The 13,043-nt window shown below is 38.0% G+C and overlaps 1 protein-coding gene across 2 annotated transcripts in view; it reads left to right on the top strand.

Annotated features, from left to right (window-relative positions):
- Positions 1–13,043, top strand: part of IGSF11 (immunoglobulin superfamily member 11) — a 190,593-nt gene that overhangs the window by 54,401 nt on the left and 123,149 nt on the right. The gene's annotated exons all lie outside the window — the stretch shown is intronic.

Here is a 13,043-nt window from a genome sequence, read left to right as displayed (position 1 = left end):
CCCTATGTCTGTGGTCATGTTAGCAACCATCGAGGTGGGGTAGGCCAATACCCCTGCATTCTCCACAGGCTCCTCAAGAGGGCACTACATCTTTTTTTCCTTGTTTTTCTTTTTTTTTTTTTTTTAACTTTCCCTTCTTTTTTAAATCAACTGTATGAAAAAAAAGCTAAAAAGAAAACAAACATACAATAAAAGAACATTTCAAAGAGACCATAACAAGGGAGTAAGAAAAAGACAACTAACCTAAGATAACTGCTTAACTTCCAGCATGTTCCTACTTTACCCCAAGAAAGTTACCTAATATAGCAACATTTCCTGTGAACTTGTTCCTACTATATCCATCAGAAATTAACAGACCATAGTCATTTCCTGGGCATCCCCAGAACGTTAAATAGCTTATCTGTTCTTCTTGGATTATTGTTCCCCCTTCCTTAATTGCTCTCTATTGCTAGTTCCCCTACATTCTACATTATAAACCATTTGTTTTACATTTTTCAAAGTTCACATTAGTGGTAGCATATAATATTTCTCTTTTTGTGCCTGGCTTATTTCGCTCAGCATTATGTCTTCAAGGTTCATCCATGTTGTCATATGTTTCACGAGATCGTTCCTTCTTACTGCCGCATAGTATTCCATCGTGTGTATATACCACATTTTATTTATCCACTCATCTGTTGAAGGACATTTGGGTTGTTTCCATCTCTTGGCAATTGTGAATAATGCTGCTGTGAGCATTGGCATGCAGATATCTGTTCGTGTCACAGCTTTCCGATCTTCCGGGTATATACCGAGAAGTGCAATCGCTGGATCGAATGGTAACTCTGTATCTAGTTTTCTAAGGAACTGCCAGACTGACTTCCAGAGTGGCTGAACCATTATACAGTCCCACCAACAATGAATAAGAGTTCAAATTTCTCCACATCCCCTCCAGCATTTGTAGTTTCCTGTTTGTTTAATGGCAGCCATTCTAATCAGGGTTAGATGGTATCTCATTGTGGTCTTAATTTGCATCTCTCTAATAGCTAGTGAAGCTGAACATTTTTTCATGTGTTTCTTGGCCATTTGTATTTCCTCTTCAGAGAACTGTCTTTTCATATCTTTTGCCAAGTTTATAATTGGGCTGTCTGTACTATTGTCATTGAGTTGTAGGATTTCTTTATATATGCAAGATATCAGTCTTCTGTCAGATACATGGTTTCCAAAAAATTTTTTCCCATTGAGTTGGCTGCCTCTTTACCTTTTTGAGAAATTCCTTTGAGGTGCAGAAACTTCTAAGCTTGAGGAGTTCCCATTTATCTATTTTTTCTTTTGTTGCTTGTGCTTTGGGTGTAAAGTCTAGGAAGTGGCCACCTAATACAAGGTCTTGAAGATGTTTTTCTACATTATCTTCTAGGAGTTCTATGGTACTTTCTTTTATATTGAGATCTTTGGTCCATTTTGAGTTAATTTTTGTGTAGGGGGTGAGGTAGGGGTCCTCTTTCATTCTTTTGGATATGGATATCCAACTCTCCCAGCCCCATTTGTTGAAAAGAGCATTATGACTCAGTTCAGTGACTTTGGGGGCCTTATCAAAGATCAGTCGGCCATAGATCTGATGGTCTATCTCCGAATTCTCAATTCGATTCCATTGATCTATGTGTCTATCTTTGTGCCAGTACCATGCTGTTTTGGCAACTGTGGCTTTATAATAAGCTTCAAAGTCAGGGAGTGTAAGTCCTCCCACTTCGTTTTTCTTTTTTAGAGTGTCTTTAGCAATTCGAGGCATCTTCCCTTTCCAAATAAATTTGATAACTAGCTTTTCCAAGTCTGCAAAGTAGGTTGTTGGAATTTTGATTGGGATTGCATTGAATCTGTAGATGAGTTTGGGTAGAATTGACATCTTAATGACATTTAGCCTTCCTACCCATGAACATGGAATATTTTTCCATCTTTTAAGGTCCCCTTCTATTTCTTTTAGTAGAGTTATGTAGTTTTCTTTGTATAGGTCTTTTACATCTTTGGTTAAGTTTATTCCTAGGTACTTGATTTTTTTAGTTGCTATTGAGAATGGTATCTTTTTTTTGAGTGTCTCTTCAGTTTGTTCATTTCTAGCATATAGAAACATTACTGATTTATGTGCATTAATCTTGTATCCTGCTACTTTGCTATATTGGTTTATCAGCTCTAGTAGCTGTATCGTCGGTTTCTCAGGGTTTTCTAGATATAAGATCATATCATCTGCAAACAATGACAGTTTTACTTCTTCTTTTCCAATTTGGATGCCTTTTATTTCTTTGTCTTGCCGGATTGCCCTGGCTAGCACTTCCAGCACAATGTTGAATAACAGTGGTGACAGCGGGCATCCTTGTCTTGTTCCTGATCTTAGAGGGAAGGCTTTCAGTCTCTCACCATTGAGTACTATGCTGGCTGTGGGTTTTTCATATATGCTCTTTATCATGTTGAGGAAGTTTCCTTCAATTCCTACCTTTTGAAGTGTTTTTATCAAAAAAGGGTGTTGGATTTTGTCAAATGCTTTTTCAGCATCTATTGAGATGATCAATTGATTTTTCCCTTTTGACTTGTTAATGTGTTGTAATACATTGATTGATTTTCTTATGTTGAACCATCCTTGCATGCCTGGAATGAATCCCACTTGGTCATGGTGTATGATTTTTTTAATGTGTCTTTGGATTCGATTTGCAAGTATTTTGTTGAGGATTTTTGCATCTATATTCATTAGGGAGATTGGCCGGTAGTTTTCCTTTTTTGTAGCATCTTTGCCTGGTTTTGGTATTAGATTGATGTTAGCTTCATAAAATGAGTTAGGTAGTGTTCCATTTTCTTCAGTGTTTTGAAAGAGTTTGAGTAAGATTGGTGTCAGTTCTTTCTGGAAAGTTTGGTAGAATTCCCCTGTGAAGCCATCTGGCCGTGGGCATTTATTTGTGGGAAGCTTTTTGATGACTGATTGGATCTCTTTGCTTGTGATGGGTTGGTTGAGGTCTTCTATTTCTTCTCTGGTCAGTCTAGGTTGTTCATATGTTTCCAGGAAATTGTCCATTTCTTCTACATTATCCAGTTTGTTGCCATACAGTTGTTCATAATATCCTCTTATAATGTTTTTAATTTCTTCAGGATCTGCAGTTATGTCACCTTTTCATTCATTATTTTGTTTATATGGGTCTTCTCTCTTTTTGATTTTGTCAGTGTAGCTAGGGGCTTGTCAATCTTGTTGATCTTCTCAAAGAACCAACTTTTGGTGATATTTATCCTCTCTATTGTTTTTTTGTTCTCTGTGTCATTTATTTCTTCTTTAATCCTTGTTATTTCTTTTCTTGTACTTGGTTTAGGATTGGTTTGCTGTTCATTTTCTAGCTTCTTCAGTTGATCCATTAGTTCTTTGATTTGGCTCTTTCTTCCTTTTTAATATATGCATTTAGTGCTATAAATTTCCCCCCTTAGCACTGCTTTTGCTGCATCCCATAGGTTTTGGTATGTTGTGTTCTTATTTTCATTCGTCTCTATATATTTAGCAATTTCTCTTGCTATTTCTTCATTAACCCACTGATTGTTTAGGAGTGTGTTGTTTAACCTCCAGGTATTTGTGAATTTTCTAAGTCTCTGATGGTTATTGACTTCTAATTGTATTCCATTGTGGTCAGAGAATGTGCTTTGAATAATTTCAATCTTTTTAAATTTATTGAGGCTTGTTTTATGTCCCAGCATATGATCTATTCTGGAGAAAGTTCCATGAGCACTAGAAAAGTATGTGTATCCTGGTGATTTGGGATGTAATGTCCTGTATATGTGTGTTAAATCTAATTCATTTATCAGATTGTTTAGGTTTTCAATTTCCTTATTGGTCTTCTGTCTGGTTGATCTTTCTATAGGAGAGAGTGATGTGTTGAAGTCTCCCACAATTATTGTGGAAACATCAATTGCTTCCTTTAGTTTTGCCAGTGTTTCTCTCATGTATTTTGTGGCACCTTGATTGGGTGCATAGACATTTACGATTGTTATTTCTTCTTGTTGAATTGCCCCTTTTATTAGTATGTAGTGGCCTTCTTTGTCTCTCAAAACATCCCTGCATTTAAAGTCTATTTTATCTGAGATTAATATTGCTACACCTGCTTTCTTTTGGCTGTAGCTTGCATGAAATATTTTTTTCCATCCTTTCACTTTCAGTTTCTTTGTGTCCCTGTGTCTAAGATGAGTCTCTTGTATGCAACATATTGATGGTTCATTTTTTTTGATCCATTCTGCAAATCTATATCTTTTAATTGGGGAGTTTAATCCATTTACATTCAACGTTATAACCGTGAAGGCATTTCTTGAATCAGCCATCTTATCCTTTGGTTTATGTTTGTCATATTTTTCCCCTCTCTCTATTAATATCCTTTATTGTACCCATACCAAATCTCTTTAGTACTGAACCTTTCTCCAAGTCTCTCTGTCCTTTCTTTGTTTCTCTGTGTGTACGGCTCCCTTTAGTATCTCCAGTAGGGCAGGTCTCTTGTTAGCAAATTCTCTCAGCATTTGTTTGTGAAAAATTTAAGCTCTCCCTCAAATTTGAAGGAGAGCTTTGCTGGATAAAGTATTCTTGGCTGGAAATTTTTCTCACTCAGAATTTTAAATATATCGTGCCACTGCCTTCTTGCCTCCATGGTGGCTGCTGAGTAGTCACTACTTAGTCTTATGCTGTTTCCTTTGTATGTGGTGAATTGCTTTTCTCTTGCTGCTTTCAGAACTTGCTCCTTCTCTTCTGTGTTTGACAGTGTGATCAGAATATGTCTCGGAGTGGGTTTATTTGGATTTATTCTATTTGGAGTTTGCTGAGCATTTATGATTTGTGTATTTATGTTATTTAGAAGATTTGGGAAGTTTTCCCCAACAATTTCTTTGAATACTCTTCCTAGACCTTTACCCTTTTCTTCCCCTTCTGGAACACCAATGAGTCTTATATTGGGATGTTTCATATTATCTATCATATCCCTGAGGTCCAGTTCGATTTTTTCAATTTTTTTCCCCATTCTTTCTTTTATGCTTTCATTTTCCATTCTGTCATCTTCCAGGGCACTGATTCGTTGTTCAACTTCCTCTAGTCTTGTACTATGAGTGTCCAGAATCTTTTTAATTTGGTCAACAGTTTCTTTAATTTCCATAAGATCATCCATTTTTTTATTTAGTCTTGCAATGTCTTCTTTATGCTCTTCTAGAGTCTTCTTGATATCCTTTGTATCCCGTACTATGGTCTCATTGTTCATCTTTAGTTCTTTGAGTAGCTGCTCTAGGTGCTGTGTCTCTTCTGATCTTTTGATTTGGGTGCTTGGGCTTGGGTTATCCATATTGTCTGTTTTTTTCATATGCTTTATAATTTTCTGTTGTTTTTGGCCTCTTGGCATTTGCTGAACTTGATAGGGTTCTTTTAGGATTTGTAGACCAATTGAAGTCCTTATCTGTAATTTATCAGATCTACAGTTTCGTGGAGTACACTTCCTCTAACTAACCAGCAGGTGGCGTCCACGAACCACCTGTTCTCCACAAGCCAGTTCTCCCCTGCTTAGCCTTTTTGGTGAGTGGGGGAGTGAGTCTTGTGGGGTCCAATTGGTGTACCAAACTTGCGTGTGTAGTTGGTGTTGCCTGCCCTGTATATGGGGCGTGTTTCTGGGCAGTCAGGGAGGGGGGGTGTCTCTAACAATCAAATCTCCCTGGTGATCCTAGAGTTTTAAAGCTGCTGCAATAGTCTAATGCTTCAATTCGGTCCTGCCACAGTTTGTCTCTGCCACTGACCCACAAGTCCTTGGTATTGGCGTATGGCTCCTGAGACTTGCAAGTGGGCCCCTCTTCCAGGCTGTGCACCCCGGGTCCTCTGTTGAGGGATGACTGTGCTATGTCACAGGTGAGTGCCGTCCCCCCAGGGCAGTTCTGGGCTGCTGGGCTGTGTAGGGAGGCTCCCAGTCTGCTGAAATGATGGCTGAATGGGGCTTTGTTAATTCACACTGCTCTACCTTCCCAACTCTGGGACAATCAGCTGAGGTTGCAGGGAAGGCTAATGTACACGCCCAGTTTTGTGGTGTGTGCCTGTTATTTGAAGTGCTTCCGTCACACTGGGTTGTCTGGGGCAGCTCTGGGCTATGGGGCTGGCGATGGGCAGGAGTGTTTCCTGTCCACCAGGATGATGGCTGTGAGCGGACACCCCCCTTTTCTTGGGAAGTTGTGGTGTTTAGTGAATTTTCTCAGCCACTGGATTATTGCCTTTTGTCTCAGAGCTCTCTTAGTTCTGCTCTTGTCTTGACCTGCCCAAATTGCAAGTCTTTGAAGCTTTCTGTATTGGGCTTCTTAGAGTAATTGTTTTAGAAAAAGAAAAAAGGATTAAAAAAAAGGGCCCTCCTCAGAGATCTAATGGGCTATTGAAATGCTAAGAGACAAAGCAATTAGGGCCATTAAGGAAAGGTCCACAGGGCAGAGAGATCAGCTTTTCTTCGGGATTTGCATATGCGCCTCAGGGCCTGAGCTCTGCCCTTCCCCTTTCTGTGTTCACCAGAACTCCAAAAATCCTCCGCTTTTATTTTGGAGTTTTTCGTGTTGTTTTTTTCTATGCCTGTCTCCTCTCTGCTGGGCTGGCTGCTCTCAGATTCTCTGGTGTCTGGTCTCAGTCTATCTATGGTTGGAGTTTGGATCAGTAGAATGAGTTTCCGATAAGGGCTGCCACTGCAGTTCTCCCTTCTCCTTCCCGGAGCTGACAGCCCCTCCTCCCACGGGACTGAGCCTGGCAGGGAGGGGTGCGGGTCCCCTGGCCACAAAAACTTACAGATTTCGCTAATCTCAGCAGTTCCACGTTTTCATGAGTGTTGTATGAAGTATGCCCAAAGTCAGATTTCTCTGTGGTGTCCAGTCCACGCAGTTCCTGGCTTTCTACCTACTTTCCTGGAGGAGTAACTAAAACATACAGCTCACCAGTCCGCTATCTTCTTCATTTCTCCACAGTGACCTTTTATCTTCTGATCTGACATAGTCTGTCTTCTCTCTCCTGGAGGCTCTGCTGGTTTTGGATTGTAATCAAGGTGTAACCAAGTTGCAGCTTTCAGTGAGAGTTTTTGCAGCTCTGAATCTTTTGGATAATCTTCCATACCTCACTTTTCCACTTTATCAGCTGCACTTCTTTTCCCAGCAGTGAAGACAGACTTTATTTTCTTTTAGGAGATCTTAGAAAATCATATTCTTGGATGTTCTTGTTCTTTTCCTGTATTCCAGTATGGTCTGTATATATCTTTCCTTAATTATCCTCCTGTCAGCGTTGAGGTTTGTGGTGACCTGTCCCTTCTTTCCCTGTTGCGTTTGTATATACATAGAAAATCAACCATTCTGTTGGTTCCTTGGCCAGTGGCTGCTGCCTTTGAAGCTATCCAAAAGAATACTACGGTTGCCACTGAGGTGGTGCTACTATTAATTCTGTCAGTGTGTAGGCCAAGGTTGCTGTCTCTTGATGCCTGTGCCACAGTTCCCTTAGGGAATTGTGCTAATTTTCTCTGGAGAGCTAGTTGACTCATTGCCCCTTCTCTTCCACATTTGACACCTGGGTTCTGGAAGCCATACGGTTTGTATATTGATATCACAAAGCTCTCATAAAGTAACCATTTCCACATTCTCAGCCATATCCCTCCCCTATGATAACAAAAAAGTAAGGCACCCTAGAGCCATAGTTCAGATCAATAATAATCATTTACAGTCCCAAACAGCAAGTGTATCCCTTCCCTTCATGTTAATGTTAACTTCAATTTTCCTATAGATTGTTGGGAGGCTTATTTTTACTAAAGGGCTCATTCTGATGATCTGCCCCAATTTAGTCTCTCCAAAGGTGAATTATAATGTCTGCTTCTTATAAAGCACAGTTGCTTTAAGGCTTGCAATCATAGGTTTATCTGTTTTTTTCTTTCTCCTTCCTTTTTTTTTTTTTTTTTTTTTTTTTAAATTTTCTGTATCCTTTAAGGTACAAATATTCTTGGGCCAATAAGCCCCCATTTCAAATCTACCTGTTAAACCTCTGTATTCCTTTAGCCACATGACCAATCACCCTTTCCTTAAATACTTCTTGCATTGCGAAGTTCACTGTCTCATACAGCTCACTGAATTTCTAGCAGTTTTAACTGTTAAAAGGTCTTCTTTATGTAACAGGGTAATGCTGTGATATATTAACCAGTGTGCTCTCTATTTCTCTATTTGTTGCTACCCTCTGAGGGTTTTACTCTTTCCATTGGTCTCTGCTTCAGGGAGCAGACAGTTCAGCAAGATGCAGAAAAGAGGCAAGTGGCTGGTTTTTGAATTTTAGAAATTTTGAAGCCTGGGTCTGGCTATAAAATGAATTTGGAAGACCAAAAGAAAATTAAGGAAAACAGATTTTGTAGATTAGGAGAAGGAGAGTCAGGGAGCTAAGAGAGCCTAGACATTGGCATTGTATTTTAAAGAAACCCCTAGGAAGATTGAATGAATTCTAGAAGAGAGTGGACTTTTCCCTACCACCACCCCACTCCTCCCCTTGTTAGAAGGAAAGAAAACAGAAAGACCTCAGAGCAAAAATGCAAAGATTAGGGTTTTGTCTTCCAGCTAAATGGGAGCTCGTAGCAGAAATTGTTTAGTTACAGAAAAAAATAAAGAATAAAGGTACATTTCTTGACCACATGATTTGTGGATAAAGATTTTTATCTATTATATCTATATTGAAATAGCAGTGGGATATAGGGGGAAATTGCTTAGACTCGGAAGCTAGATAGGGTTTAAATCCTGGCTCTGTGTAATCCTAGTCAAGGATTAATCTTTCTGAGTTCATTTTCTCTTTTGTATAATTGAACTAATACTACCCACCTTGTTGAAGGTTTGTTTGGCTTAGATGAGATATATCTATAGTATCTAGCATGGTGCTTAGTTCATAATAGGCACTCAAAAATGCTCTCCTTTGCTTACATTTTTTTTCTCCAAATCATCTCTATTTTGTCCTCTCAAGACTTATAAAATTATATTTCTTTCATGTCACAACCCTACAAATATTTGAAGACCAATATCCTTAACAGTGTCTAGGACGGTGTTTGCTTATTTGAGAAGCAGTGTGGCATAGTATATTGTGGAATACATTGCTTGGATTGTAATTCCAGCTAGGTCACTTAACCAGCTGTGTGATCTTAGGTAAGTTATGTAACTTGTTCGGGCCCCAATTTCCTCATTTGTAAAATGGGGATAATAATAATATAATACCTGTATCATGGAATAGTTGTGATTGTTAAAGATATTAATACATATAAAGACTCCAGGTACATGGTAGTTGATTTGGCACATAATAAGCACATTATTGTGACAGAGATAGTGCTATATCCACCACATCATTGTGACAGAGACAATCCCACATGTCCACCTAGTCCTGTTTTCTTCTTTTCTGACTGTTCAGGAAGACTGCATTTTCCTGCTTTCTTTGGCAGTAGGTTGGGACCATGTGCTTATCCTAACCAGTGGATCTAAGTGGAAGTGATATGTGTCATTTATGAGCCAAAACTCTGTGCTGTGTGGATTTTGGAGACCACATGCTAAGGTGGATTCACAAAATGATACAGAATTAGATCCCTAAGTCACCATTTAGAAGAGAGCTATTGGATCCACGAAGGATATTGTGTGAGCAAGAAATAAACTCTATGTGTAAAGCCCCTAAGATATTAGAGTTAATTTGTTATTGAGATGTAATCTAGTATATGCTGGTTAGCTGGTTAATTCAGCTGTTATTATTATGTTAGATGAATGTTGAATGTAAGGAACTATTGAAGGATCAATTTTAGCAGGAGTTCTTTTCAGTGAAGGTATAAAGAAGGAGGGAGGAGAGGATTTTATTAAGGAAACATAGCAACAGAGTTAACACAGGGACATTCATTTTTCTTTTTGAAAGAGGTTTCATGTAAATTCATGTCTGGGTGATAAAATTCTTTACCTTGTTTTCCTTGCCCCATATCCTGTAATAGGGACTTTATTTGTTTTGAAGCTTCTTATATCTTGTTAAATGTCCAACAGTGTGCTGGAATGGCACTTGATAATCTTACTAGCAATTAAGTGTATTAGATCTTTTACTGCGATCAGGTTTCATCAAAGGGTATGGAAGAGAGAACATAAGAGCTCTAATTAGGTTTTTTGAGGAAAGGAGAGACATTGCATGGAAGCTGAGGATGAAGCACAGTGGAAGTAGTTAGGGCCTGGTCCATCTATGCTGTGGTGGAACCCGGTGAGTGAAAAAAATATTGCCAGCCACTCTCCTGATAGTTTTCTCTGCTTCCTCCTGCATGCCACACAAAATAATAAATGAGTTTGATTCCTGGAAAACAAGTCTCGTTTCAATTTTTAAATTCTTTAAGCGTTTCTCAGATTGACTCATTATGAAGATGGGCAAAGAAATACTAGAACAAAGTATAAGAAGATCACAAGTCAAATATTAAAAGTGACTTGCTTAGAGGTCCGTGCCAGGCCATCTTTATATAAATGGAAATTTGATATGTGAAAAAATATTTGACCCTTACCATTACCAGATAGTGATCAAATATCTTATACATTCACTTCATATTACCATTATGCTTGCATTTGATAGAACAAGAGCATGAAAGTAACTGTTCCCCAAATTTTCTTTTAATGTTTAGGGGCTGTGCAGTGCTACATCAAAACAACTAATAAAATTTAGTAACTATTTTTTTCTACAAAGGAGGGTGACTTTCTTAGAGAACTCATCCTAATTTTTGAAAGATCTGATTACAAAAAGTAATTTCCAGTACTGAAATTGGATTTATACATTGTGAAAAAAAAAGTATTGACCCTCCTATTATTTTCCTATCTTTCTTGGTCTTCTGTAGAGTGCCATGGCAGTAGGAACTTTGATACACATTAATACTCCAGGCAAAACTTATGTTAGAAATTATGGAAGAGGCTTATAACTTTGGGGAAGAGAGACTGCCTTTATCCAGTTTTCAGAATATCCTCTATTTTCAGACTGGAATGAAAAGTTTAATTCTATTTCTAGTTTCCTGGTGGCAGGAGTTTTGTTCTTTTCGTTTTTGCAGTGTTCTGGGGACATCCTTGGAGCCACAGATAATAGCAGCAGTGGTAGATGGCTCTTTTGAGGTGTTGGGAGGTAGGTGAGGAGGGCCTTGGGCAATTAAGTGAAGATAGTGAATTTCTTTATACATGATACTATTTAATGGTATGGAAAATAGCATAAGAGGAATTGGAAAAGATAGCTTCAAAGTTTGAGCCTGTTGTACCATTAGCCAGAAAAATGAAGTTGGGAAAACAAACTAATTTTTAAGGGAAAGATAATGACTTCATTTTTGGACATTGAGTTTGAAGTGATGGCTATTGACATGGTGGTTGGAAATTTGACACTCCATCTTTTGTGAAAAACTCGGCCTTTCCAATGGCTTGGATAGAGACTTTTTGTTGTTAGGCCCAAAATAAAGGCTCTCTTATCCACCCTTGAATTCTTTATTTAACAGTGATTATAGTACAGGTTAGTGGAAGTAGATGATTCACTTTATAAACTCCTAACAAACAGTTTTCAATTAGCACATCTTCTTTTTTTCAGCAGTGGTACAAATATATCTGTCAATGTAGTAATATAAACCCTACATGAAATGAGTCAATTTTTAAAGGAAAGGAACTATTGTAGGAAATAGAAAAGTGGAATAATATACACACACATTTGGCTTTGTAAACAAAATGATTTTATCTTAATTTTTCTTTTTCAAGGTAAAGTTGCATCAGTAAGAGGAGAAAAGAGAGTTTCTTCTCTGTCAAATTTAATCTGTAGCCATCTGCTTCTGTATCTCATTATGTTCTTTTGCAATTAGAGCAATTAGGCTAAGGCTTGCACTATATTGGTCTTGGAATGAGTGTTGATCTATTTGCAGGCTTGTTTTGAGAGATGGGAGATTAATGACCTAATCTTTTAGGTAAACTGATGGAAACTGAGAAATGTTTAAGCTACTAAAAGGAGAAAGGCATTTTTTTTTTTTTTTTGTAACGTTTCCCTCTTATCTTGGTGGTAGCTTGGTAAAAACAAATTTGTTTTTAATGAGATTAACTCAAATAGTTACAGAGAAGAAAGATTGTAGAAGGAAAGAGAAAAGCTGGGCACTTCGATGTGGTGATCATGGCAGAAATCTCTCCAGATTTTAGACACTGAGTAGGCTGGAAGGAGGTAATAGAGAAAAGGAGGAAGGAGAATTTAAAGAAGGCATCAATTTAGCATGATGTGCAAAACTGTCTTTTGCGAAGCCAGCGACATGAATGTAGTTGTGTACCGAAGAAAGGGTAAGGAATCAGGTACTGTAATGACAAATACGGTAAATTGACGTGGGATTCCTGGGATAGGACTGTAGTGCCACTCCACACTCACCTAGGATTAGTGTGCATTCCACATCCTGGAAGGGGCGTCCCGTAAGGTCTGACAGTTCTTCCTTCCTTCCCTGTTTTCCTATTTGTCACTTTTCCTTCATTGCCATTGGCAGTATACTAGTGGTGATTCTCATTGCCCAGAACTGAACTATTGCATTATTCTTCCAAATGATCTTTTCTGAAATCCTTATCTACTCCATTTCAGCCTACCTGTGGCCAAGAAATACATTTTTTATGAAATAACACTTTATTTTTGTCTCCTTTTTATTTAAATACTTAACATTTTTTTATTAGAGAAGTTGTGGGTTTACAGAGCAATCACGCATAAAATACAGGATTCCCATACAACTCCCCACAACCAACACTAGCATTGTTGAGGAAATTTTTTTACAATTAATGATGGCACTTTTTTTGTAATTCTATTTTTTTTAACAGTAGTTGCATTTGTTAAAATTGATGAAAGTTACTAACGTAGTACTATTAGCTATTGTCCATAGTTTACATAGGGGTATATTTTCCCCATATTCTCAAACTATTATTATTATTATTATTATTTTCATGCATGTCTTTATTTTATCACTCATCTACTCATACACTGGATAAAAGGGGTGTCAGTCACCAGATTTTTACAATCACACGGTCACACAATG

Source organism: Choloepus didactylus, chromosome 1 (genome assembly GCF_015220235.1).
Source record: "Choloepus didactylus isolate mChoDid1 chromosome 1, mChoDid1.pri, whole genome shotgun sequence".
Taxonomy (NCBI): Eukaryota; Metazoa; Chordata; class Mammalia; order Pilosa; family Megalonychidae; genus Choloepus; species Choloepus didactylus.
Note: the sequence above shows the minus strand (reverse complement) of the source record. Positions and strands in the feature narration are given on the sequence as shown.